General features: G+C 45.2%; 1 protein-coding gene across 1 annotated transcript in view; it reads left to right on the top strand.

The window, feature by feature from the left end:
* The first annotated feature begins 778 nt into the window (after positions 1-778).
* The window catches only part of LOC143214222 (uncharacterized), a 32,229-nt gene continuing 8,134 nt past the window's right edge, over positions 779-24,873 (top strand). Inside the window, exon 1 of the mRNA XM_076434972.1 lies at positions 779-1,889. The gene's annotated coding sequence lies outside the window, so the exon portion shown is untranslated. The remainder of the gene's footprint in view (positions 1,890-24,873) is intronic.

Below are 24,873 nucleotides of genomic sequence, written 5' to 3'. Positions count from 1 at the left end.
GGAAGGAGAAACGGGCGAGGAGGAACCTGGGCAGAGGAAACGGTCCTTGTTAGAAGGAGATGAGAGCTATCGTAGGTGCTGGCGAAGTTAGAGGGAAAGGTGGAGCAAAGAGGAAGAGAAGGAAGAGGACGCGAGGCCTTGCCGGACGGAGAAGGTGCGATAGATCGCGAGAGAGACGGGGTGGGAGAGGGCAGGTCGCGTGCCGGCGTGGTGCTGCTCCAAACCTGAAAGGAGAGGAGAGCACTTACCTTCCCGACGTCTCTCACGGTTAACACGCAGGGGAGCTCTCCACTCTCTTTCTCTCTCTCTCTCTCTCGCCTTCCTGTACCCGCCGACTACCAGTGCTCCTCGTGGTTCACCTACCTACCTACCTACCTACTTACCAACCTACCCGCCAACCTACGGGTCCGTTCGTTCGATCTGCTCCCCGCCCAAGCCGCAAACACCGTACCCTTCTCTGTGTGCGTTCTCCTCGATCGTCTCTCCCCCCCTTTGTGTCACACCAACGCTCTCACTGTTTCTCTCTCTCTCGCTCTCTTCGTTTCCTCCTCTCCTGTGATCTACTTTCATCTCTTTCACTCTGCCCTCCAATCAGCTTTTCCTTCGTTGCTTCGCGCACTCGCCACCCTGCCCCTCCCCTCTCTCCTCCGTATTTTCTTCACTCTCCGAGTATATACGGTTCCTTCGTTGCGCCTCGCCTCGATTCCTCCTCCTCCGTCTCTCTCCCTCCCTCTCTCCCTCTCTTCCCCCTCCCCTCTATCCCCTCTCTCTCTCTCTCTTCATCATCCTTCTTCATACACAGAAGGTTTCTCGCTCAGAAGTAAAGCCCCGACTCGCGGCGAGTCGCGTCTCACGAATCTCCGCGAGAGCGCTCGCTGATATTCCGCTTCGTCCACGAGGCGGACAGACACGCGTGGTGGGGGGATATCACACGCCTCGAGAGAGGACCTGGACAACGAGCACCAAACGATCGCCGGACGGTGCCTCAGCAACGTGCTCGAGACTCCTTCCGATCCTCCGCCGCGCCAGCAGTCAGGACTCGGCTGTTGTCCTGTCGACACGACACACCGGCGATCGATCGATCGGGACACACGTCGTCTCGCGATCATCCTGGATCATCCAGCCCGCTGCCTCCTCCTCCTCCGTCTGGGAAATCGATCACGAGGATGGATCGACGTTGAAGAACATCTTGATACGAGGTTCCCTCGTGTTCGCGAAGAGGGTTCAGGACGATCGGGATCACACGGACATTCTAGTCAAAAGGGATCGAGGATCTAGGTGTTGGTTCAGTGATCTTGAAGAAGTTTCGATCTTCAGGAGGACTTTCCCGCGTCGCGATCATTCGCTCGAGCACGTGGTCGCCACGAGGCGCGCACCACCTGTGAATCTGCGAGCGCGTTTGCCTCACCGGTGTTCGTAGTTGTTTGTCGAATCAGGATGTTCCACCGGACGTTTTAATCTGGATAGTTACAGAGCATACTCTTTGACACTGTCCAAGGGCGGATTGAAAGAAGAAGACGAAGAGGAAGAGTGCCTGAAGTGTGAGGATCTCAGTGTTCGTTGTTGTTGAAACGAGAGTGACCCTTCTCTTTTCTCCTCCTCGCTATCTCTTTTCGCTTAACTTAGCTCTTCTTCTATTCCCACCTGACACGTGGAGGACTCTGTGTGCTTGCTCTTGTTTCCCTGTCTCTATACTCTTTATCTAAGCTACGTGGATTGGTAGTGAACTGACCAGTATAACAGTTGGGTGAACGAGAAGACAGAAGTAAGAAATACAATCGGAAGATCGAGGATCGACACGGAACAACCGGTGGGAAAAAAAGTGACAAGAGCCAGAAGTGAACACAGACAACTACCCCCGGCTTCAAGGTCGTGGAATGACGCATAAGGTGAGTCGATTTTCTATTTCTTTAGACGTTTCTTCCTCGGTTTCGGGCCGAGAGTTCTTCTGTGATAAGACTCGCTTCGACCGAGCCGTCTCGATTGAATATTTATGAAGCCGGGATCTCGCGCTCCCAGCCGGGAACACCGTCGCGCGAATCGGCCGAAGAAAGCGCGGGAACCTGAAATTGATTGAGACGTCCCGGCCGGACGCCGAAGAAATCCCTGGTCGTACTCCTGCGGCGAGCACACGCTCCTTTTCGAACACTATACTTATGTCGACGTTCCTCGACGATTCTCCAGTAATTTGCTTCGAGCGTTCGTTCTGAAATGAATCGTCGTGTTCGAATAAGAACATCGGAATCGAAATGATCGCTGTCATCCGTTCTCTTACGAACTCTCTGCGTCTGTACCAGAACAACTCATTGCGTGATCCATGTTCGAACTAGAACAATAACATTCAAACGAAGAACAGAATTCAATTTCTAGATTAAACGGCATCAAACAAATCTCTTATAAATTTTACGCTTGTATGCGACTCCTGAATTAATTTCTTACTGGACCAGTTCTTCAATTAATCGTCGGGTTCAAATAAGAATATCGAAATCAAAATGATCGCTGTTATTCGTTCTCTTATGGGAACTCGTTGTGTAATCAATGTTCGAACTAAAACAATAACATTCAAACGAAGAACAGAATTCAATTTCTACATTAAACGGCATCAAACAAATCTCTTATAAATTTTACGCTTGTATGCGACTCCTGAATTAATTTCTTACTGGACCAGTTTTTCAATTAATCGTCGTGTTCAAATAAGAATATCGAAATCAAAATGATCGCTGTTATTCGTTCTCTTAGAGGAACTCGTTGTGTAATCAATGTTCGAACTAGAACAATTACATTAAAACGAAGCACAAAATTCAATTTCTAGATTAGCGGCATCGAACACATCTCTTATAAATTTTACGCTTGTATGCGACTCCTGAATTAATTTCTTACTGGATCAGTTCTCGAATTAATCGTCGTGTTCAAATAAGAACATCGAAATCACAAAATGATCGCTGTTATTCGTTCTCTTAGAGCAACTCGTTGTGTAATCAATGTTCGAGCTAGAGCAATAAAATTAAAACAGACTCCAGTTTCTAAAACGAACGACACCGAAAAAATCGGCCTCGTTCACGCTCCTCTTCGTCTCTTGCATCCACGTCCACCTATGTAGAGCAAGCCTCTCAGCGCCACAGACATCGAAAAAAGGCGTTCGATTTCTAAATCGAGCAACGTCGAAGAAATCGGTCGATTTCGAGGAACTGACCGTACAAAAAGCGGGATGACGAATGGATCTACGGGATCGTTTCCCGTAACGCACGAGCGACGAGCGACAAGTTTCACTCGCTCGCGGCCACTCGCGTCTAATTCGCTCGGAACCAGTTCCGAAGTCGCGGCTGCTCCGTTGATTCCCGTGCTGAATCCCTGGCTGAAAAGTTCAGGCGCTGCTCGCAACACGCCCACGCCCTCGTCCTTATATCACCGAACAGTTCGTTCTGCCGGTCAGGCAACGAGACACCGCGAAAGCTATGTTGTATGTTCGTTGTGTGCCTTCGCTCGCGCGCACGGTTCCACGGCGCGCGCGTTTCCTCGTTCATAAATTTACGCGCCTCCAGGCCGAGGGACTGCGCCCATTCGAGGGTCCCAGAGATAACCCCATCCACTATACGGTGATCGATTATGTCTGACGCGCGAAAACCTTTACCGCTACAAGCATTTTTCGCATATTCGCCGAGCCATTTTCGCTGGACTTTCTATCGGGTCCCGAACCGGCCCTGTCGATCGATCTTGATCTCTGTAGTTCCTCCATGGTTGTTCTCTTTGTCTTTGTAATTTTCTAACAATAGCAAACGTTTTAGGATTTCCTCGTTACTATTCTGTGGTCTTTGTTGCTGGAAATTTAGACAGAGGCTTGTTTGTTCACGATTATCCAAAAAACTGTCTCGTTTCCCAGTCTGCTCCATTTTCAGTTTGTGCTCATCTTTCGAATTTTGTAACAATGGCAAACACGTAGAATCAATAATAAATGTATGAAAGTTCTCAACAGAAGTCCACAAAGTAAAATGATTCGACTTCAGATCGTATGCATTTATAATAAGAATGAGTAAACACTGTGAAAACAGGAGAAATTAAGAATGATCACAGTCTCTAGGATTTATTAAAATTACAATACATGTCGACACCATAAAAACGATGTTGGATTAATTTGCAATCCAATTAGCCTCGACTGTAATTGACAGGAGTGTTGTGTGACAATATCTATACATATGCTATCCTCCAGCAAGAGGATCGAGCAGAACTTTCCTTCGCGGAGGAAGAGAACGCGGGGCGGAAGATTCTCATGGCCTCGCATGGATATTCGTGGGTGCCGCATAAATCCTGGCAAGTCGGTCGTTCGTCCGCTCTTAACGATCCAATGATTAAATGCCACGAATTCCCCGAACCGCGATACATTATTCATAGTGAAACAGGCCGGTGTTCGATAGCGCACGCAGCCAGGCGGTTACGGGTTTCCGAGGGTGCAGCCACGTTAACAGTTAATTGATAACAGGTAAGCGAAGCGGCGCCTCGATTTTTGTTGTTCTGGCCACGCCGATCGAAATAGACCGACAACACCGTTAACGGTCTCCGCGAGAAAACCAATACGCCAACCTCGTGTGTTCCCTCGTTTCCCCCCTCGAGGCATTATTTTCTTTTATTCGACGTCCAACCAGAGATCGATCTCTCGCCAGTTTCGTTTCGGAGCGATTCCTCCGCGACCTGTCCTCCTATCTCTCGCAATAACTCACTTCTCGACCTCTTCTTTTCACGGAAATACGCGTACACAATTAACGCAGCACACCGATAACGAGCTTCGGTCGATCGAGGCCGTACGGGGAAAAAAAATCGCGCCGGTTTATCAATACACGAGAAAGCTCTCCGATGTTGTCCATCGATCGCTAGATCGTGATACCGATTCGGCTAGCTGACGGCCTTGGCTTATCGAACCCCAACGCTTTACAAATATACGGAGATCTAATAAATCTACCAGACAAACCACCGGTCTCCGATTTTTTATTTTATGATAATGACATTTGGTCTCTCCCCCTCTTCCACTCTCACTAACGCTGGATTTTTAATTTTAAAATTAGTTAATTTACTAACTCAATAGTTTGAGGACCATTATTGTAATAGTTGACGCCCTGTTGATGCCACAGTTGCGTTAACGGTCGTATACGCCGAAGCTGCAAGCTTGAGAGGCTTCCGGCTCAGTCCCATCGTTTTTCGTCCATAAAACAGCCAAATAGATCGTACATAAAATTTTTAGGGCTTACTGTAAAGGGGAAGCTTATTAGGGTCTTTGCCCACTAGACGCCTCCTCTGCCTACCTGTGCCATCGCTCCGTCCCCGTTTTGGGTTTCTTCTGTGTATTTCAATGGGACTGCGCCTACTATACCTCCCTATACCTGCCTATGGTGCCATTGCAGGTATAGCAGGCGCAGTCCCATTGAAATACACAGAAGAAACCCAAAACGGGGACGGAGCGATGGCGCAGGTAGGCAGAGGAGGCGTCTAGTGGGCAAAGACCCTTAGGGTCTTAAAGGTCTTTGCAGACTATACCGACACGGCGGCTACCTGCACCGCGCCGCTAGGCCGTTTTGGGTTTCTTCTGTGTATTTCAATAGAGATGCGCATACTAGGCCGTACCGACGACCCGCCGCATCCCCATTGAAATACACCGCGGCGCGGTGCAGGTAGCCGCCGTGTCGGTATAGTCTGCAAAGACCTTAAATCTTCAAATCCATGGTAGACTCAATCGCGAGAAAAATTTTTCAATGTATTTACAAAGGTCTCAAACTGGACCATTTTTTGAGGAAGAACGTGTCTTTACCTAAATCCAGTCCGAACATACTCCTCGTTTTCATTGCATAAAACAACCAAAAAAAATCGCACGTCAAATTTTGGGGGCTTGTTGTAAAGGGAAAGCTTAAATCTTCAAATTCATGCTGGATTCAATCCCGAAAAAAAATTTCTAATGTTGTCAAAGATGCTCCAATCTGTCCAATTTTTGAATTTTGAAATTTTCTAAACAGCGAATCGTGGAGCACTGTACGGCTCGCAGGGACAGAAAGCCAGGCCTCAGTTGGATATCTGTACAAAACGGTCCCGGAACTCGGGTCCGGTTCGTCCTCAGAAGCGAGTCGAATTTTTTCGGTGGCGCGTCTGCGTCGTGTGGGCGTTCGTCGGTTGTCTACGATAGAGGTGGGGTTCCGGCGACGGGAATGAGCTCAACAATGGCATCGCGATACTGCTCGAATTTAATTTGAAAGCAGCGCAGGCCCATTGTACAACGCGTACACGCGGACGTATAAATAGACGTGGTCGGTGCGCGCATGTGTGCCCACGCAAACCAGCCTTTATGCCACCGAGAGGATCCGCGTCGACGCGAATTTGCATTTACAACCGCGAGCGCGTCTTCTGCGAAAAAACGACGTATAAATTCTCGTTAAACGCGATCCACGCTCGCTTCCTCGACCGAGAATCTCGCCACCCGATGCACGAGATCGCTCCCATATTGCCTCGATCCGAGAAATCAAATCGACAAGCGACCGCGGTGTCTTGGATCGGGATGTCGATCGTAGCGCAATGTATACCGGAAGAAAACGGACTTTGACTGCGAGAATGCACTCCGGGGAGTCCCCCGAGGTCGAAGGGTATCCATTCGGACTTTGCAATTGCTTTAAAAGTTGGCAATATTGAACACGTTGTGGACGAAGTGCGAAATTTTCAATGTTTTGCGAAAGGATTCAATCTGCCTATCTTGGAAAGATGTTAAACAATCTGGTTGCACGAAACTATTTTTATAGAACTTGTACTCCAGCCTATTAAAGAAAATGTGTTTCAATGCGTCCATTTTGAAACAATTTTAACCAACCGAATTGTATTAAACCATTTTCAGAAGATTCGTTCAGCAATATATTAAAGAAAATAGAACGAAACGTAATTTTTTCTCAGTTCAATGTGCATCAAGCCAATTTTATGTCCCTGCATGTTATATGCATGTCATGTCGCAGCTCATTGAATGGCGGATGTTTTGCAAATCCTTATCTTCATTAATATATCAGAAGATTTCTCGTGGTAAACAAGGAATAATAACACATTTAATGTGTTCGCCGATTTACACGTTCTCTTACATTTTATAAACTCGTATATTCCCCTAATGCGTAAGAATCCACAATCTAACGATTAGAGGTTGCGAATGTTTATGCAGATTCGTATCTTTATGGGTAGTTGCAAGAAATTGGAGTTAAATACCATTTTATTTCTGTGGGTAAGAAATGGCGGGAAATTATGTACACTACGTCGATTACTTTTACTATAATTTTGAAGTGAAAAATTATACATTATACATTATATTATATGTATTCTACCAAGTGTGTCGAAAAGCTTCATTCTTTTCTACCACGCTTATATTAACTTGCCGTGTTGTTGTATGCGTCAAATCTTGTAATCGAATTTTAAACCTCATCCCATAGTAAAATCTTGCTTCCGATGACAGTAAAAGTAGAAAATAAAATATGTAAAAAAATTTATTTAAAAACCATGCTTATATTAAAATGCACTAAAAAGGAGGAAATAATTTTTTCCCTGGTTCTCCATAAAATACCGAATCCAGTTAAACGATTAATAATACTTTTCCCCAAAATTTTATGCAGTTAGTTCAAAATTTCTTCTGTTACAAAATTAGTGTCGGAATAGATAGAAAAATTTAATATAAATTCCAATATAAATAGAATCATGACATCGGCGACTATAAAAATAAAAACGTGGTGCGCTAATCTATATTGACGTAATTTTCGTGGGCGCTCCACGCTTTTATTGTTATAGTCACTAATGTCATGATTTTATTTAAATTTATATTAAATTTTTCTATCTATTCCGACACTAATTTTATAACAGCAGAAACGAACTAATTGCTTAAAATTTTGGGGAAAAGTATTATTAATCGTTCAACTGGTTTCGGTATTTTATGGAGAACCAGGGAAAAAATTATTTTCTCCTGTTTAGTGCAGTTCAATATAAGCGTATTTTGTAAAAAGTTTTATTTTGCTATTGTCTTTCATGTACACAGAACGAACAAAGTGTATGTTACCAGTAATCATTAACCATGAACGATGGAAAAGTAAAATGAAAAATTCTGCAAACTCTGCAAAAATATCTCGAAGAAAAGAAAGCAATTCTCAGTACCGAGTGAACGTAGGGGGACACACAATACCTTAGAAAACAAATCTTATTCTACCTGCAAGAAGTTAATGGCCTCAAAAAGGTCTTAATCTGCGAAATAAATCTTTTATGGGAGGGGTAGAGTAAATATCATTACAATGAATCGCATGCAGTTTGCATCTTGCCGGGCCGAGGGTCACCTATAAATACTGCCGTTAATCTATAAAAGGCAAGGGCGGCTAGGATTGTAGAACAGAGAGACTATTCTCGAAGAGCCCTAGATTTATAGAAATAAAACCATTACCTGGAATCGTTTTGGTTTAGATCTTTTGTTGAGAGTAGGTGTCGCGAGGGCTTCTGATCTGCCGGCTAATAGCGAGGGACTTCAAAGAGGTCGTTTCGTGGACGTCGCTGTCGTTCGGGAACCGTTTTATTGCCGTTTGCGCCAGTCCAGAGAGGAGAGGACATTGTTCGAACCTCTGGGAGTCTCTCATGATTGTCGTTGGCTTTCCATTCTCGTGACGACGGTATTCAAATGACGCCGGCACACGTTTACGCATCGGCACGATCATTTTGCAATCGGTAAAAAAAGGGGGAAACGATTGCCGTTCACGCAACTCTGCTCCACTTCGCACCTTGCCACCTGAAACTCGCTACCGATTCGCCAAAAAGAAATTCTTCTAATATCACGAACAACAACGAAAACGATACAATTTATTGAATGAACTGAACACGCCTAACGCATATTACCAGACCGCGGATTTTTATGCAAAATAAAAGCTGCCTGCATTAATGACCAGGAGCAACATGAACATTTGTTTCTTCTCTTAATAATGTTATCGGGTTGGAAACAATACGACAGTACTTTTAAATTCATTCAATGTTTTTACTGCTCTGTAGAACGATTTCGCACAACATTTTTACAATTCCAGTAGTCGTGAAAAAAATCAGAAACGAGTCAATTCGATCTATCCGGTATGCCTGCTGTCGATAAATATCGAATACGACCTAATTAACATTGCGACTCACTAATTACGCCAATCGTATCTGACCATCGCTAATAATATCGATGAACGTACATCGACATATACAATCAAAATAAGGATAAACGAGGATTAGTAGGAGGCTGAGTAATAATCCTCGTCGACGTAGAGTGAATTTTTCAAAAACTGAACGTATCTGAACTTCTTTATTTTACGACTATTGCGGATCTTGATCCGTTCGTGGCTTATAAAAATTTTCAAAAAATCCTAAGATCGAGTCGATTCGTAATCTTTCTTTGACAAAGTTGTCCAGGTAACGCGGAGCGGTTTCCTCGAGCGGACGGAGCGTCCGTCCTCTCCGGGATTACGTTTTAATCTTCGACGTCGACGGGGCCAGAAAAAGAGAGCGAAAAGGGCGGTCAGTTTATAAGCTGGTTTTTTCGAGCGGCTCGCGATTCGTCGGGAGATCGTTTCTGCCGGCTGCCGTGCCAGCTGAAAGAGCTGACATTTTTACGAGCGCGGCGCAATCGCGCGACGTTAGCACGGCAGTGTAATTTTTGTCGCGTCGGTTGATTTACGGCTGCAGAGGCGAGAGAAAGAAACAGAGAGAGAGAGAGAGAGAGAGAGAGAGAGGAAAAAACGTCGAAACCCCTGTAACCCGCACAACAAAATTGCGCACGATTTCGTCGTAAGCCGTGTTACTCCGCGTCACGAGATCCCGCGAAATCGGTGTAATCCGCTCGCGATCTGCCCAAGAAAACCGGGGCGAGAAACAGTATCGTTCGATCGAGACACGCCACAACACGTCCTTGGTCGATCGGAGAACAATTCCGACGTCGAGAGACCGCTTTGGCGGCTTAAATTTGAGGCCACGGTTTACATTCGTGACGCAAGCACGTTAATCGAGGCGATTCGCGGACACGGCATGACCTGGCGCGGCGATTCACATTTATCCGACGGCGATCGCGAAGCACCGAAAAATAAATCACGCTATGAAAGCGTCTTCAAAACTTCAATAATTGTAAAATAAGAAATCTAAGACTAAGTTAAACATTTTAACTACGGAGATCTAGACTGCAAGAGATCAATTGAGCAATATTACCTACTTCCAGCGGTGTTATAAGATCGCCAACAAGAATTACATAAAGATAAGAGGAAGTGATCGAGGGAAAAACGATAAATACAGAGGAGATATCGCAGCATTTCTGAGAAATCGCTCGTCCATCATCGATACCGTTCACGATGGAAAATAGATCGCGACGATCGTCGATCGCCGGAGACCGGAAGCCGTGAATCAGGCGATCGTTTCACGGTTCTACGAAAAAGAAGAAGAACTTCTGTATCTTCCAGGAAGCTGTAGGACGCCCTAATGGCCGTCCGATCCGGTCCCAAATTGCTGGCGAGTATCCTGAACGAGGGCGTATAGTTCTCGGCGTCCTTCCAAGGCCATCGGTAGCCGATCATTTGCGGAACAAGCATAAATGAAAGGATCCCGACGACGGTTCACGGAATCGCAGGAAACTTCGGCCTCGTTTTTGTCGGCCATCGCTCTAATCATATTTCTCGTGTTCCCCACCATTAGAGAATGATTTGATCGAATCCCCGGAGGCGAGTCGATCCTCGATCCCTCGATCTTCGTATTTACGCAACGGCGTCGTCGAAAATTTTACTGTCAAATCACGCGACGATCGGCAACCTAATTCGAGAACTCGAGAATCGTTCGATCGAGATCGGTGTCGCGATCCCTCGATGGAAACAGCTGGTTCGATCGAGTACAACCTTCTACGATCCAACAGCGATGTCTCGATCGGGCAAATCGCGCGAATCATCGCGCAGCTGCATACGCTGACAGTCGGAAACGATTTCGAGCGTTTAAAGGGAAATCGAACGCCTCGTCGCGCGCCGCCGAGCAATTACAATGTTCGATCGTTTGCTGCCCCTTCTGGAAAAGCTCTCCCCGAGTCATCTCTGACGAACTCGGCCGCGAATGATTAAGAGAATCGCACCGAGTTTGGCGAGAACAACTAACGAGTCGAACAGAACAATGACGAGGACAAAGAGCGAGGTTCGCAGGACCTTCTTGGTCCTGTCGGGAATGACGAACCGATCGATGAATCTTACCGAAATTTCCAAATGCAGTTCTCCTCGCTACTTCTGCATTCTGAAGTGTTTGTCTGGAACGTGTGCTACGATTCTAATTAGTCGCGTTCCTCGACAATTTCAGTAAACATACACTGCTGTTCGTAGGTTGCATTAAAAGATACTATTACATAATTTTGAACCTATTCAACTTATTAAGAAAGAAAATGAATTTCTATTTCACTCCAGTTTGTTGCAAATCAGGTAGAAAATGTTTGTCTCGCATAAATATCCGCTGTCTAATTGTAACTTCGTGAATTGACATCGTACAATGATCTAACTGGACTCATTTTACAGCGTGGAACTTCTACTTTCAGACTATCTCCTCAGTTTTTTTTCAAAAACAGTATATCTTTTTCGAAAAACATTTGTACATCATATAGATTTGATAGGTACACGTGTAAAAATCATTTGAATCAGTGAAGATTGAGCCAGGAAAGTTCCACGGCGACGAATCGCGGTTATTCACGAACGAAATCGACAGAAAAGGAAGAACGAAACGGTACAGAGCCAGTTTCGAGGAAAGTCGACGGCAGTAAGCAGGGCCGCCGGTTGAATCTATGCAACGATCGGCCCCGAAATCAAGAATAGATTTTCATGAATTTTCCTCTCGGCCGTCGGGCATCGGTTGGCCTCATTCTCTTCTCTATTCTTTCCACGATTCGCCTTTTCCACTTCCGCGGACTCGTCAGTTTGACGTTATCTCTCGCGACGTCCATCCCTCGATCTCCTTTGGACCTGTTTAAGACGCAGCTTCGGTTCCCCGAATGTTTTCGCATGAAATATTCACGCGCTGCTGGAAATCATCGTTCGATCATTCTTCTCCCGACTGTGATCAAGACGGGTGGTCAACGGTAACAGTAGGTGATCAAATTATTAGAGTTACAGTCCGAAAAACATATTCTTTAACCATATACGACAAATAATTTCGTACAGAGTTAGTGGGCAGTAACTAGCAGAATTGCAAAATGAAACTTGTCTGCTTTAATCCCGAGCTACAAAAAATTTGTAGACATTTATTTCGTTTCTGAATAATTATACTGAAGATTTTATGCGTTTCTGATAAAAATGAATTAGTACAGTTTGAACCAGTAGAAACATTTAAAAAACCTAAGATTGTTACATTCATTTTGCATAAAGATCCGCAATCTGTTAATAATTCTAATGAACTGGAAATAATACAATAGCATAGTTCAACTGTTGAATCGTTTGCACTGATTTGCATTGAATCCACTCATTCTTTATAAACATGTATAAAATCTGCAATCTGACTTGTGCAATTGATTGTACTATTTGAATCCAGAAAGATCTGTACAATCACTAACAATATCATAAAAATCCGATCGTTTCGGTTTCATATTAAATCCCGTTCAATTCGTCTCTGGATACGATTGAGGCTCTCAATCAGCCGAAGCTCGCCTAACCCGGACCACAGTGCTACGCATGGATCACGATTAATCACATCGTCTCGGTGCTCGATCGAGCCGGATCCATCACTCGGTGCTGCCACTAATATTGAGCGGACGCATTAATTAAGGGACGCTTTCTAATACGTCGAATTGAATCACGGCGGGTCATCGATCTCACCCGGCGTCGCTCGCGGGCGTTCCCCTGTTTTCTAGATCGGCGCTCGTTTTCTCATCTGCCTCGTGGTTTCACTTCTTTTAACCGTTTCCGGGCCAAATATTCAGTTGAATCATCACAAATAAATTGGGGATCTTTATGCAAAATATTTTTATTTTGCATTGATTATGGATAGGAAGCAGGAATAACATAAAAATTGATTTCATCCCTTAACGACTTTATTACAATACATTAAAAGCAACATTACAACTATTAGGTCGGAAAGAAAGTTCTTACGGTTTTTGTTATTTTGATTTTCTTTCCAACCTAATATCTTGAATTTTTTCCCATTTTATATTTCCTTCAACACAGTTCTTCATAGATGCATAAAGATCCGCAGTCTGAACATTAGTTATTTGTAGTTACTTTTTGAAGCGAGAATAAAAGTATTCTCTCGGTACGTTCTTTTGTTCTCAATTTGTGAGAACAAAATGTCGACGAAACTAAATATTGGAGAAACAGTGTAGTGAACATTGTTGCGGAAGTCGCTGTCGGTCGCGTAGAGCTGGTGAAGAATCGGAAAATGGAAGCATCGCGTTTCCAGGAGGCCCAGCAGCAGAGAGAAAGGCTCGCCGGGAAGACCGAAGGGAGGGTCGGAACAAAGACATCAAACGGAACAGTCCGCCGTTGGACACGGCGATCGAGCAGGCCGCGATCATTTTCTCCGGTTTCTCGCGGAGCGGAGGCTGGAAAATGCCCGCTGGCGGACGTCCGAGTTTGCGAAACCAGAGTTCGCAGACAGACAGACAGACCGAGGAGCGGTGCATGCCGGTCGGACCGGTTGGCTCGTTGCACATGGCCACAACCTCCGTGGAACGATTTCCTCGGCAAGCCGACGCTCTAATGACATTGTTTCGCGCATTATCGCGGTGCGGCCCTCGCCATCCACCCTGTCGAAAGAGACTGACGAGGGTCTCTTCAAAGGAAACTCTCTCTCTCCTCTCTCGCGTGGCGCGGCGAGAAAAGCGAAGAGCGGTTGCACGGCTACGGACGCGCGTTGGAACGCTGCATCCTATGCAGTCGTCGTTTTTGCGATTCGCTTGAAAGTGCGCTCTGGATACCAGCGCTCGCTACCTCGATATGCGCCGCCTTTTTTTGCCAACTAATAAACCGGCGAGCGGAGAGGAAAGTTATCGGACCAGGCTCGTTTCGATTTCAAAATGAGTCGATAATGGTGCGGTTTCGCTTTCAGCGAGGATAACCGGGGACGTTCCTCGAACCGTTTCTTTCCGCGGCGCGGCTGGTCTTTCTTTTGTGACCGATGCAAATGTCATGTCGCTGAAACGCGCGTAACGAGCCGAGCGAATAAGGGAACACGGATTCCGGGTCTGTCCGATCGATTATATAATTGGACGGTCGTCCATTCGATACGACATGAAAATTACGCGCGGGAGACTTCAGCCCGAACGCGGTTCAATCCATTCCCGTCGCCAACATTGTTCTTCAATTTTAGCTTTTCGGTCGTCTTTCATCGTTTATTAACAATTAGATATGCAACTATACCTATACATGCACACTAAGTCGGAGAAGACGAATAATTTTTAAGGTCTCGTTCTCGAGACAGTCCTGGAAAGTCGGCGAACACTTTAGACTGCGGATCTTTATGCAAAATACAAATTTTCTGCATCAATTGCAAGATGCTGGAATCAAATAAAAATTAGTTTCCTCCTTTAATAATCCAAATAAGATGATGATAGTATACTGATACCCTTAAATCCTTTCTATGCTTTTACTGTTTCACGTTTCACCTACCCGCTTTTGTCCTAAATGCATAAAATCTGCTGTCTAATTATAAGTCTGTTACCAACACGCAGTCTGTTATCAACGAACACACGTTGTAAAACAAATCCGAAGTCTCTAGAGACTAAAGACTCGCAGCATCATGCAACTTATCATCATCCAGCAAGCAAGCCCGAGACAATGGCGCGCCGCCATCGGTATTCTTACCAAGACACACTGTCATTATTGAAACCGTGCCAAAAAAGGCAAAAATTTCTTACCGGTCACGTCACTGTTGTCTATCACGTTCGGTTCATTAAATTGTACAGTGGTAATTGCTATAATTGCTGCGGCGGCATCGGAGGAAGTCCTCCGGAGGATTCGTTGCGAACAGACTCACTTTCTTTTCCCGTTTCCTACCACGCGTGTCTCTTCTTCTTCGGGTTTGTTTCGATCCCCTCTGTCCTCCTCGTGCACGGCGTTATCGCGTAATTTGCAGACAAATGGCCGTTACCGTTGCCAGATGGGGCCTAAACGCGTTGCGCGAGAATCCGTGAGAAAAATTCTCAGCCGAGCATTGTGCCAGGCCCTCGATCTACCGTCTATAAATGGCATAATCTTCTTCCGGCGCTCGGCTCGGCTTGGAAATATTTGGCGAATTTCAGCCGATTAACGTGTACCAGCTTGGAAACTAGGCGACTCCAGCCGGGAAAGCGTTTAGGATACCGACGCCGCTCGATTGTCTTCCTAATCGGCCCATTATGTTCCACGCTCGTGGATCGACACACTTCTCGGAATCATCCGAGACATCTTGCTCGACCCGTTCTCGTCTTCCTTCCACCGGCTGCTTCAGAACAGACTCGGGTGTTATCCAAACAAACTATTTGAAAAATATAGACTTTTTTCTCCTCTTGTGTATTGGCTTTCGTACTTACAATTAGACAAATGTCAAGAATCATTAGCAGACCGCAGATGTATTTCTCACGTTTCGATTCATTTTTCAGGTAAAAAAGAAATCGTTTAAAGCTTGTATCACCTGTCCTGCACAAAAATCTTCTCCGTATTCTGTCAGATTAAGCAAATGTTCGGTCTTCAACCATCACGGATCGACGCCTTGGACGAAATCCTTTCGTTTTCCAGATTTCCGATCCATTCTTCGATGAAAAGAATTTTTGTCGGAGACAGCACCACCTGTCTTGAGACATCCTGTACCCCTACCCTCTCCCCCATTGTTTGTTGAACCAGAGTCCACGAGCAACTGGAATCCGAGCCCGCCTCGCAGTGAGAGTATAAAGCGAAATTCCAACGGCGTCGATAGTTTAGGTTTCATAAGGAAACGCCTGTGCCGAGCGCAGCCGTTTATCTAAATCATAGAGAGACCGTAGAGAAAACCAGCGAACGTTATCTCGACCCGGAGACGCAGAAATATATATCTCGTACGGTCGGAAATTCTGCGGATCGCTGCGCTTGAAAATCTTTGACTGGACGGTATGTCTCGATTCCACTTTCTGTTCCTCTCGAAATCCGCGTTCGCGAACACTTTCTGCTACCCTTGGGGATCTGGCGAACACCTGCTGCCTCGAATTGTGAAATTCTCCGCTGAGAGAAACACTCGAGGAACGTTTCGTCGCTCAAACGAACGAACGCTCTTAACTCTTCATTTCATTCTACGTCGCGATCTGCCTCTTTCTTCTGCATTTTTCTTCTCGATAGTTCAGCGTCGTTTATGAGCAGATCGTAACATCATTTTGCTAATAATTTTGATATTATGTGAATAAGGTGATTGTCATTCACACATTGCTGAAACTAATGCTAAGTTGATCACAAAGTCTTTAAACCTTTCTGCCCGGTTTATTGCTGGAATTATTTGCAAGATTAAATATTAGAGCAAAATTAACTGCACCAAAGTGATCAGGCTCTATAAAATACATCTCTGGTATAGATCGTGCTCGTTTAACTAGAATAAAATTGCACAAGCGAAAGAATGGTCCGCCCGAACGAAAGTAAATTCAGTTCAGAGGACACGCAGGTAGTTTTGTAAAAGCGACTTCCGTGGCACGCAGGGTTGAGAGACAGTGAGTAGAAGGTGCACCAGAACTCCTGAGAAACCGTAGTCCCGTTGAAAGACGTGAAGCTATTATCGGGAGGATGTCCCGCGCGGACAGAGGAGTCACGGATGATACGTCGCTTCCTTGGAGCACCGGCATTGCAGTCACCGCTGCCTGACAGCATTGTCTTCCCTTCCAATCCTAATAGGCAACGCTTATTAGGGTCACGATGTCTGTAAAAGTACCGGAAGCCGGCTCCGGGAGCCTTCTGAATCCATTCATCGCGATCCCGAATGGAGAGATCGACTCCGCCGACCGATAAGGTTAGTGAAGCGCGGCACGAATACGTTTTCAAGGAAACGGAACAATAAAAGATAGAAATCACTTCCCTTTCCGTCGATCCTGATCGAGGCTGATCCGACGTGGCACATGACATCGTGTCGCAAAGTAAAAATTGCCTGAATTGCAACGAACCGGTGTGAAATAGAAAATTGTCTTTCTTCATATGTTTAATAGGAATTCAATTCTTCTGATATTTTTGTTGTTTTAAATTCGACCCATTCTTTTATGTCTTAAATGTGCGAAACCCACTGTCTACTAAAAATCATAAAAAATTCGCCAGCCACGCCTGGCATGCGAGAGACATCTCGGCTGTTCATGGCTGACCGTATCTACTGCGCTCGCGAGCACTCGAAGTCAAGTTCCCTCGAACGAAGAAAATAGGTTCTGTCGAAAGAAGAAAATTGATTCCGTCGAACGAAGAACAAATAAAGCTTGCTTTTGCAGGTGGAATCGCTTCCGTTCGGTTTCACCAGCATCGCCACCGGTACACCCAGTATACATCCGACCGCAAAGTAGACTCTCCGTTTCAGGCGTGTCTAACTAGGGACGGACAGTTTCTACTAGGCGAGGAACACTTTCTCAACGCGAACCAATTTGCGAGGCTCGTAGATTAGTCGCTCGTATTTATTCCCGTCCGTCTTTCATCCGTCGATTTAAGGTCTGCTAGGCTGGCACGGTGGGATCGGTCCGCGGCGTAATTAGTATTTCACGGAAAAGAAGAAACTCTCCGGGTACACCGGCTCGCAGAGCAGGACGTCTCATTAACGTTGGCGAGTGCACCTATCGTGCGCCGATACGATCGGTACGCGACCGACGCAATGATAATGTTCTTTCTCCAGCTTTTACCCGCGTATACCTTTTCTTCCGCTTCTATCGGTCCAATGATTGGTCCAGTCTCTCTTCTCGACGTGGTTAGACATTTGTTAGAAATTTTGAGTCGCTCGCCAACGATCCTGATTAACCCCTTGCCCTGCAATATCGTGTCAGACTCGCGCTGAAGATTCAGAACAGAGTCTGATAACTATGTATGTTATTAATTTCCTTTAAGCCGAAATAAAATTCTAGTTTGGTTTTGTTAACGCATAGTTATTGGAGAACATGTAGGCATAAAATAGATATACATTTTCTCCTTTTATACGAAATTGCGAACAACAAAAAAAAGGTTGAATCACTGAAACCGTAAAATAACAGTTACGGAGTACTAGAATCGATTGATGCGTCTGATCGTTGTCAGCCAATTCTACTTCTCGAAGAAAGACTGCACACTCGACCACAAAGAATTAAAATAAAATATCTTCTAACAACCATGAATATGTCTCAGATGCATTCATTTGAAAAATCAAATAAACAATCATCCATTCTCCAATTAAAAGAGCATCACAAACGCAACTACTTCATGCACAATTGGAACGATGTGTTCCCTATTAATGCTCGAGTCAGAAAGGACCCGGAACCGTGCAAAGCGAAGCGAAATAGATGAAATAGGGCTGCCAGGAAAGCGGAGGACGAAGGGACAGGCGAAAGGAACGGTGAAAGGTGGTAAAACGATACTCGGGATGCTGGCGGTCAGTTCCTGCGCCGGCTTAATCGTTTTCGATGTTACTTTCATTCGAGCTGACAGACGACACCGTTCATTATTCATCGGGCTGCGCGTTTCGTGGCGCTTGCACCGGTCACTCGGCCAGAATTAATTTGTCGACAGCGTCCCGCGTACACGCGAGCCGTGCGCGTGCATCGCCGATTATCCGCCGATTATTATTTATGGTATCGGGGCCGGACTGACAGCGAAAAAATACGAAGGCGTTACTCGCGATCCAATCGGATCCGATCGAATCGATCGCGTGGGCGCGATTCCGTCTGTCTGCAATTGTTAGTGGAAGTAACGTGTAAATTCGATGCAGTTCCCATTCGCGATTTTCGCTGATCGATTTACCCGTGGGTAAATCTCTGGATTTGACTAAAAAATTCTTTCGCATAGAGACTCGTAATCTAGTCATAATAAAATTTGTGAAAAAATTGTGTGTGTAGCAGTCTTTTTAAGATAAGATTAGTGTATGATATTAACCCTTTGCACTCAAAATTACTGTACCATTATTCAAAATATTGTTTACATTATTAAATATATCGGTAACTAATCAATTACTGAACATTTAGGTATTGTAAGAGGTATTATGCCAATTTCATATCCATAAAATTTCAAAAATCATAGGAATGGAAATATTCTAGATCGGAAGAAATGTTTAATTTTCCAGTTAAAATAGCTCCGAGTGCAATGTGTTAAAATGACGGTACAACTGTTGCACATGTTAAATTATGCAAGAACATTGAAACTGTATACTACCAAAAGCCACAAAAGAATTAAAACCAACATATTCGCCGTCCACTGTGCAACACCTTCGTGCTCTTCTTTCGGACAGCTTCAGCAGGTGCAGGCAATACCGCGACCGGCAAAGAACATTGTGCCACAACGTTTAAAAGACGCATCCTTAAATCACTCGTAACGATGTGCACAATTAAAACCAAATTTGACCGGCGTGCGTTAATTTACGGTTCGCCACAAAGTATCGGCATCCGATCGGGCCCGACTGTTCCCCGTCCCTGTTCACCTGTATCGACGAGCCAATTTACGGTGTTATAGCGGCCAAGTCATTGGCACCCTGGGTAATTACGGCGATGACGAACGGAGATGCTCGAGCTGTCCAGGGCCGAAAATCGCGCGACGCACACGTGGAGCAATAATTTCGCGTGCGAATTCAATGGCGCGGCGCGCGGTTTATCAACGACAGGACGGTGCTTAAAGCGGCGCGGGTCGTAATTAAATGCCGGCACCTCTCCGGCCTCTTATCGGAAAGAAGGATCAAGCCTGTGCAACCAGGAGAGACACGGATCGATGCCTCTATACCGTCTTCCCCCCTTTTCGTCGCGCATCCTCTGCCCTGACTCGATCCAGGTGAAAGAAAACAAGTTGCAGGGTGCTACTGAAATCGCTCGACAATTACTGGAACAAATTTTGCACAATATACGAGCGAGTACAGTGTGCGAGAGGCTTGTTTTTTAATTTTTTTCGGAGTTTAATGTGGGGTACATTTCAGATGGTCTGCAACAGTGCTAGGTCGTGCACAATTTTGGCTGTTCTTCTTTTTGGTACGATAATGATTGGACTGTGGATCCTTATGCAACAAAAAAATTGTCTACCTCAATTGCAACAAACTGAAGTAAATTTTTTTCGGAGTTTAATGTGGGGTGCATTTCAGATGGCCCGCAACAGTATTAGGTTGTGTATAATTTTGGCTGTTCTTCTTTTTGGTACGATAATGATTGGACTGTGGATCTTTATGCAACAAAAAAATTGTCTACCTCAATTCCAACAAACTGAAGTAAGATCGAAATCTTCGTCTTTCTTAACATTTCCAATGCTTTTGCTATTTGCTATTTTTAGTGTTTCTCTTACTGATATTTGTCACAAATGCATAAAATCCGCAGTCTAATGCAAGAATGGAAAATTTGAATAAATATGAAACTGTCGCTTTCAGTGTCCCGTAGATTTAACGTGAATTGCACGGGGCGTCTTCATCGACGGAATTGTCTCTCGTCTGCTGGTCGCTTAACAATAGACGCTTCGCCTTCGCTCAGACAATAAAATAGCTCGTTAAACGTTGCATTTGAATATCGTGACTGCACATGTAAACACTGTGCATCTTGTTGTCACGCTGCACTTTCCTCAGTTCTTTTTCTTTCGAATTGAAAAGGAGTTGCGTCACGCGAGACAAGAAGAGGCTGAAACCTCTTTTACCATAAAGATGGTTGCACAAAAAGTTTTTGTAGTGTTATCCCTTTTCTGGTTGTACACTTTAATTGAAAAATAATGTGCAACGGTTCAAATGGAAGTGAAGAACAATTAAATGTTATCGGAAAGAGCAAGTAGAGAGAAGCTTGGTCCAAGAGCCGGGCAAAAATTTCCCGTCATAGAACGAGATTCCGAAACAAGTGAAAGGAAGTATCGAGAGTCGAGAAAACACTCTCGAACCCCGAAGGTTGCAATTTTGTCGCTCTGGTGTTCGGCCCTGGAGGCGTGCTCATTACCTCGCGCTCTTGAGCATTCGCCCTCCCATCGGCACAGAATGTGTAATTACTCGACTCGAAATTGCGCATGGGGAGATTCCGGGCGCGCAATCGTAAATTCGCTGCGGCTCCCGAGAAACGTCGTTCATTTTTCATGAATCGAGGGGAAACGGGAGCGGGTGAGTAGCATATAAGTGAATGCCAGGAGAGAAATCACACGGCAAGGACGCCTCGGTGCGACGTAAGAGAGAGAAAGAGTGACGAAGGGTGAGAGAGAAAAGAGAAACAGAGAAAGAGAGACAGAAAGTCGAACCACGCCCGGCTCATCCTGACTTTCTAGAAACCGAAAACTGGATCGTGGATCTCGGCCGATCTCGAGCGACGTCGCCTCGGTCAGGCTTGATTCACGTAACAGATGTCAGTCCGCGAGGATCGTGCCTCTTTCCTTCTTCTTATTTCGCTGGTCGTTCCACGGAACCAGCTACCGTTTCCCGAGGACATTACTCACGAAGTCGCGCCGGAGAAACTCCACCTTTCGGGAGATAAACCGCCTCGGCTCTGCTCGTTGCCAGCGCTCGCTCGAGGGAAACGAAATTCCGAGAAGCGAGCCGTTCGCGATTAAGTTACCGGAAATCTGCGAAGGTCCGAGGAGAGCGGGACACCAACAGCAGCTCGTTAAACCGCACGACGATTCGAACCCGGGAAATATCGTCGGGCCCGTTTCGGCCCGCTACAGCCCGCTACAGCCCGCTTCAGATCGTGCTATCTAAAGTGGACGCGTTACGTCGTAGCCCTCGCGAAAAATCTGATTAGCAGAGTTTCTCCTACTCGCGGACGGCTATCGAACGGGAACAGGGGAAAGTACGATATGCAAATTCAACCCGATCGGTACCCTGTCTAGACGGATGACACGTTGTCTAGCTTTCTTCCACCGTTCTTCCCCCTAGAAAATCAAAGAAACTGACTCGCCGACTGCATTAAAGCGGAAGCAGTAGAAAGATTAAAATGATTTGAGAAGCTGTATTATTTCGAGCTTGTTGAACTTATTAAAGGAATAACGTTGGTCTGACTCTTATATCTCGCAACTGACGCAGACAAGTTTTCTTTACGATCTACTTGTAAGAGACCAATCATGTTCGTTTATTCTTGCATCAGCCTGTAACATTAAGGAACAAATTTCCCACGTCAAATTTCTGAATAAGTACGATGATGAATTCTCCATTTGCTCGATCAAAGTACCTGTATAGAGCAGTATTGAGCCAGTACGAGACAAGCAACGGGCGCCAGACGTTTCGCCGGGCGAGAGGCGGTTTATCTCGGTGTTTTTATGGTTAACGACTTGTAAACGGAGCCGTTCAACCGTTCCGGATCATCGGTCGTACGGGACCACGGTTTCAGAAATGTACACTTTCGATTCCGAGCCGGTCACCGCGCCTAACGTCTTCGCATTCCCCGCAATTAACGCTTTTCGCTATTGTCGGAGCTTCTCGGTTTTGCTCCTTTCACGCTGTTGGGTTCTTGCTCTCCTGGAAGACACCTCTCTCTCTCTCTCTCTCTCTTTCTGGTTCATCGTCGCGACGGTCTTCATAGACGACGAGTTGTTCTCGAGCGGATTTCTCTTTCGTCGGAACCGGACGAGCGAGGATTAGCTTCTTCGGTAACTGGATCGTGTGTCGCATGAAACGGCTGCGAAACCGTCCCCGCGATTTCTCGGATCGACGACGACGGCTTCCTTTATCAAGACCAGCTTCGACAGGCGTGTATACGCGCGCACTTTCGCAATTCGCAATACGTGCGAATCCGAAGACACGCGGTGTGTAAAACGCTCGAAACGCGTCGGAGACTTCGACACTCGCGCAAGCGGCGCGCCCGGTGATTTCAACGCCCGATTAGGCCATGCGATGCTACGGTTAGGAGCATAACTGATCTCTCGACAGCGGATTTTATGCATTTATGACAAAATTGAATATGTGTAAATTAAAACAGTAAGAACATTAGAAGAATTTCTAATGAATCGCTAGAATAGCTAGAATAATAGAATTAGTAAGACTAACTAAAATTCTTCTAGCCTTACAGAGAAATTGAAGTCGTTTGGTCCATTCGTAAAAAAGTTATTCTGATTTAAAGTTTAAGGGCGTCCGGTCCGGATGCACCAGTTTCGATGCGCGCGCGCACGGATTGCGGCGTGTCCCTGAAAATTATGCAAACGAATCTGCTCTCAAGGATCACGTCTGCTTTCGCAAGAGCGACAGTGCGCGGTCGAGTAATGTATGGCTCATTGATGAAGTTAGATAGCACGTGCCGCGCGGCGGATAGAGATTCTTCGATCTGTAGCATGAGATAGATCGGTGCCTGTCGCTGCGTGTCAGTGGCCCCTCGAGCTTCTTCTATTTGCGTTTCTCTTTTATAAATCGTCGAACAAAAAATAGAAGATCAAAGAGAGCTAGATGACTTCCTCGATCCGTCGAAATTATAACTTTAAATATGCAATTTAACTTCCTAAATAAATTATCTATTTTAGCAGTGGCGGTAGCGATAAACATACCGATTAATAGACTGCAGATCTTCATGCAAAAATTGTCTTCATTAAATTTCAATAGAACTTCTCCACTGTTTTAAATTTCACTCATTTTTCTCCGTAACAAGAAACGAGTAATTAGAACTGTATAAAAGTTGAGTAAAGTACAATAAAAAATATTACCATCACTCTGAAAAAAATTCATGAAAATTTACACGAGAGACCCTTAAGTAATAGACCCGTCACTCCGCCTCGACAACCTCGGGCGTTACTTACACGCCTGGCCACGTGTCCGCTCTCAGACACGTTTGTTTTTAGTATCGGCCGATCTGACGTCGTAACAGAAAAATGCGAGCAGTGTCCGAGAGGCGATCGATTTCCATGCGTTCGAAATCATACAACGTCGCCTTCGAATATCGTCGCCTGCGGCCAAATGAGCGATCTATCAGTGTGGTTGACGCCTTCGTCCATCGAGCTCTCGGATTTAGACTAATAGGCTGACCGGCCAAGCCGAATGAAGATCCTTTCACTAATGTTTCCAAATCGTCGCCGTCTGCCAAACGATCCTCGCGGCGATCGTTATCTGGACAAAGACAGGATTAACGCGTCGCGCGATTCTGATTCACGACGTCAGTCATGCCGCCGGGCTTCGTTCGACGAACGAGCAAAAAGAAACCGATCGCGTATATATTTATCCTCGCACTGCTTCGCTCCTCCTTGGTACAGATTCTTTAATCAATTGCCGATCTCGAAATTAGGTAGACAATGAAAAATGGTTCAGCTCTTTTCGCAAAAATCTCCATATATCAGTCAACCGAGATGTGAATCAATTGATATGTACAATCAATAAATTTCTAAATTTTGGAAATCACTTTTGACGCTTTCTTACAGTCAGCTGATACATCGCACCCTGGCAAGAATAGTGACATAAAGACAACGCCCGCTCTAGCGTTTACGCCCCCCCCCCCCGAGTAAAAGACAAATTACCGCCCCTTAAGAATATATATATATTTTTTTTTTTAAATATAAAGGTACATATTCTTTATTTTCAATAAAAATCAAATCATTTTATTTAAATTTTAATAAAAGCAAATTTTCTATTAATTGGGTATTTAACACATCAATATTTTTCTCATACTTACAGCCAAAATGGCGCCCCTAAATTTTGGCGCCCCGGACAAATGTCCGGGTTGCCCGCCCCTAGAGCGGGCCCTGATAACGAAAAGATGCATTATTCTCACAAGAACGATTTTAAGAAAATTATAAAATTTCCATCGGCATAGTACAGACATGTTTAATCTTCCAGAAA

The sequence above is a fragment of the Lasioglossum baleicum genome, chromosome 1 (genome assembly GCF_051020765.1).
Source record: "Lasioglossum baleicum chromosome 1, iyLasBale1, whole genome shotgun sequence".
In the NCBI taxonomy this organism is placed as follows: domain Eukaryota; kingdom Metazoa; phylum Arthropoda; class Insecta; order Hymenoptera; family Halictidae; genus Lasioglossum; species Lasioglossum baleicum.
Note: the sequence above shows the minus strand (reverse complement) of the source record. Positions and strands in the feature narration are given on the sequence as shown.